We start from the raw sequence: 5,064 nt of genomic DNA on the forward strand, positions 1-5,064 counted from the left end.
TATTATAGCACTCTTCATTTGAATATTTCCAGTAAGATATTAAATATAATACAGAAAGTAGTATGCCATAGAAGTGGGAGATTATATATACATATTAATCAGGCTTTCCATAAATATTAATCAGGTATTATTGTCTGATACTGTACTACAGCTATTCTTATAATTTATCGTATCATTAAATTATTTTTTCCTTTTACCTGAGACATTTTGATGTCAGATATTTTTGTAATAGCATCCACTGACCCAGCTTGACAAAACAAGAGTCCGCTGTTCAAAAGACTGTATTACATAACTTGATGTTCGTCGTTATCCGACTCCTTAAATATCCCATATTGCCTGTTTCGGAATGTGTATCCAAACAGCATTGAAACTGACACTGATGCAACTCCATAATTGTAATGCAGTCTCGCCCAAATAGCACTTATTGCAAACCGGTGAAATAAGTGCTTTTACATTCATTCATATTTCCATATACCATTATAAACATGAATTGATTTCCAGAGCAACGTAAATGTATCCTGAATAATATTACCAAAAACGGTAAATAATCATAAAATGTTATATGTTTAATAAAGGTCAATGAAAATACAATCTACTGAATCATAGTTGTGAGTATATATTATCCATATTTTTAAGGTGATGACATCTGGTGCTGAATCTACCGCAAAAATTCATCACAAACATCGGTGCTATTAACGTTCTCTACGAAACTAACAATATTTTCAATTTTCAATCGTTAAAGTACCACTTTTTATGTATGTATATTGCCATTAATCAAGTTCATGTGGTTAATGAATGATTCTTTGGGTTTTTTTTAAAACGATGGACAAAAGTGTCCGCAAATGGTCCCCAGCCAGTAATTTGCTGACGTTGGAAGTCAACATTCACTACTGACAGTGGTTCGCGTTATGGGATGACATTTAGCGCGCTTAAAGACTAATGGGCGCTACAATTTGTGCGCACTAAAGATAGTTTGAAATTACACTTCACATTTTGTAAAACGGCATTCGGTGACGAATTTTGTTGCAATCAGAGACGGATTGCCCATTAAGGACACTTAGTCCGTGCTTAAGGCACCAGCCCAACGGGACACCATAAAAAATTTAAACTATTTGTTGATGATAAAATTGAATTTATGTGACCATTTCGATCTGCATGTAGGAATATTTTTAAATGGAATGTTTGCAACACTGGTATTTTCAAACCTTGTTAGGGCACCATGATATTTTTAGTGCTAATTATCTTGGAGGGCTTTAATCCAACAATGGTGGCAATGCAATTCACAGTTGCCCGTCCTTCGCTTTCCTCTCATTTCCAGCATAGTTTGTTCCCTACGTACAACTCGGGCTAAGTGTAGCTCCCAACTTGTTACATCTATATCACATCTAGTAATATAGATCAAATTTGCATTCGGTTTCGGTTTGGGAAGAATTTGCATTTAAATTTAACATGGATTTAGCTTTTCCAACAATATGACTATTCTTGCTGACGTGTGTTGAATTGTAAACTAATTAAGGTACAAAAGCTATAAATAGCGCTGTTGTGTTTTTCTACACTGAACTTAGATAAAAGAATGTCACTACAATAGTTTTACGTCAGTTAAAGTGCTTTAATCTTAAATCATCATAGCAGCAGGGAAGTTTAACAGACCAGAGTTCCAGACCAAAATAAAGCTTCCTACGAGAACTTTCTCCGTAGAAGCCTCAGATTTCAAAAATAACGCCTTCTACGGAAGCTAATTTTCATGCATTTCAGACCGAGTGCATCGGTTGGTCGCGCCGGTGTGTTAGTAAATATAGCATTCCGAGACAGGAAAAATAAAATTCGGGAATAATTTTTTTGTGTTAATTTTTTTGTTGCATGGTGGGGCTGCTTTTTCATGAATAAATTTGATCAAGACCAATTCGATACCGACTGCGTGGATCGTGAAGATTTATCGTGATGAAACCGTGTGGCGTTGCCTGAGCGCGGCTGAACAAATTTTTAAACTTATTTATATCCATATCGCCGTTGCACCAAGTCTGATGAATATTTCTCAGCGTGTGCGTATCTACGCCATTGAACACCGATAAAATATTGCAATTGTCCCTAATTACCTTTGGAATCTGCGTATATCTCTGTGTTACGTAAATAACATCGGTGTTCTTGTGTCTGCCACGCGAGAATATCCTAGCCGGGTTAGTTTGTTTATCTAGCATAACATCATCGAATACAACGAGATTATTAACATCGCCGTCCAAATTTTCCACAGATGGAGCTTCATTGATGTCTGTGATGAATTCGATTGTGCCTTCGTCGGTATTGTCGCTAAATTCTTTTAACACTTGATAACAACGTTGATCGTCAACGGATGGTGCAACCAAATACAATTTGTCCCATTTTAGCCATCTCATGATCAAATTCAATAACAATTGTGTCTTACCAGATCCAGATGGGCCAATGATTATCATTCTAATCGAATTCGGTAATACCGCATGATGTTTCACCTGCTCGCGTCGTTTCGTGGCTGAAAAATCAATTACATTACTGTTAATAAAATACATGGATCTATATTGTGTTAAGTGCCGCACGCACACGGCTACAATAAATCCAACTGAAATCGTTACACGTAACAACAGGAACGCAATTGCAGGAGAATGCGAAGATTGCAAGATACGCAAGTTCAGATTTGTAAAAAAAAAACTAGAACCGGAGGAGACATTGCCGCCTCCATGAAAAATCTACCTGGGCTGCCCTGGGCGAAATATCCTGGAGAGAAGCATCTACCAGGGTACAATTATTGTGGACCCGGAACAAGGCTCGATATCAGACTCGACGATAATAACCAACCAAAACAAGATGAAGATCCAGTAAACGCCATCGATAACGCTTGTTATGATCACGACCTCGCGTATCGCAGCGGAGATCTACAACAAAGGCATCTCGCTGATATCAAGCTAATTCACGCACTAGACGCAATTCCTGATAAAAGTTTCAAAGAAAAATTGGCATCCTGGTTGATAAAAGGCGCGATGAAAGGCAAATTAGTATTCGGCGCTGGTAAATAAATATGGAGCAAATATATTATTCTCCGCGAGGATTTTGGCGAGGAAAATCAGCGATTGCCAAACTCGCCAAGGCCGCTAAAGTAAAACAATCTGTTGCTGAATCATGGCTATCAAAACAGGCAATTTGGCAAATATATCTTCCTCCGCCTAAAAAAATACCGTATGCGAGTTTTACCGTCAGTGTTCCTAATGAGGTCCATCAGGCTGATCTAATGTTTCTTCCTCATGACACTGTTGACGGAGTCACATACAAATATGTCCTGACAGTCGTTGATATCGCTAGCAGGTATAAAGAAGCCGAGCCATTATCGAATAAAACAGCAACGGAAATTGCCAAGGCATTTAGCGAAATTTATTCTCGATCTCCGTTGACATGGCCAAATCTTCTCCAGGTTGATCCGGGTCGAGAATTTCTTGGCGCGGTTACTTCATTGATGAAAAAGAATAATGTGAAAATCCGACGTGGTATCGTAGGTGTTCATCGTAATCAAGCTATCGTTGAAAGATTCAATAAAACGCTCGCAGAACGATTATTTGGATACCAATACGCGCGTGAGCTTATTCAAGATAATCGATCTCACGATTGGGTATCAAGATTGCCTCATGTAATTAACGCGCTAAATAACGAAGTAACTCGAACAATAGCAATGAAACCCGCAATTGCAGTCACAAAATCGAATATACCACTAAAGCGAGATTCCACAATTCAGCCTGTACTAGGTAGCGTCACAGTCAGATATTTATATAAAGAAGGCGAGGCCGAAGGAGGCAGAACAAGAGCAACCGACCCAACCTGGAGCGTTACAACACATAAAATATCAGCCGTAACAAGATCGTCAGGAAGACCAGCGATTTATATCCTAGATTCATTGGCGCCTCAACGCGGATTTACCAAGGAAGAATTACAAATAGTACCAGAAGATACTCAACTGCCACCAGCGTCACTTATGTAGTTTACTCGAATTCGTCCTAGCTGAGATAATTTTCTTACTCTCGACACGGCTAAATACACTAGATTTGACCAAGATATTCTATCATCGACGATCCAAACTTGTCCATCTACGGTTAATCCTTGCGACGAGTGTATCGTTGTTGCGTAGCCTAATTTCCACGGTGATTTTTCTGCATTTATCGCGTCATTAACGAGATTAATATCAACAAAGATAATATCATTCAGGACCAAAATCTTTTCCTCTCCGCACGGCAAAGTAACGCTGATATTTTGTCGCCTAGTATTAGCGGGCCTATAGCATAACGGTACCTGCAACGTGGGAAATTTCTCACAATGCAGCTTGAATAACATTTCCTGAATAATATCACGAATAATTTTCCTACTAGCAACGATCAGATGATCGGGACGCCACAAATTTAGAAAATTGCTCATCGGAGTCTCGTCGATTATTTTTCTCATGACGTCACACTGAATCTTATTCGGCTGTAATCGAATCAATTTTTTGAATTCTGTCAGTAAAGTATCTGTCGATCTATAATCAGCGTCAATTTCCTCATAATAATCAACGAAGTTTCTGAGCCACTCGTGAGGAGATTCGCCATCGATAGGATTAGGTTGGCCGTGATCTCCGCACATTATCACAGCGGTATTTTTCCCTTCCAGCCAAGTCAAGATCGATTTTAAAATATCTAAATTCACCGTGCAAATCTCATCGAATATTATGATTTTGTTGATATATTTATTGCCCATACGAGCCGAGTCCCATGATCCACCGCTGTATTTGAAATAACTGTGATACGTGCAAGAATTAACGCCACGCTGCTTTATTTCTCGCGCTAATCTGTGAGTCGGAGTCAATACGATCATATCGGAATTTGCAAATAAGTTTATTGCTCGCGTTGTTTTACCGCTACCACCAGGTCCATTTAGGTAAACGAATTTGCTGCGTGAAATTGGGTCAAACGCAGATGCGGCTGCCGATATTTCTCCAAATTTACCTCGATGAAATTCATCGCGATCTTCAACATCGGCGTCTTCGCAATAATCTAAGATATCCTCGTTTTT

The sequence above is a fragment of the Sinohyriopsis cumingii genome, chromosome 1, assembly GCF_028554795.1.
Source record: "Sinohyriopsis cumingii isolate HCF-2022 chromosome 1, ASM2855479v2, whole genome shotgun sequence".
Taxonomy (NCBI): Eukaryota; Metazoa; Mollusca; class Bivalvia; order Unionida; family Unionidae; genus Sinohyriopsis; species Sinohyriopsis cumingii.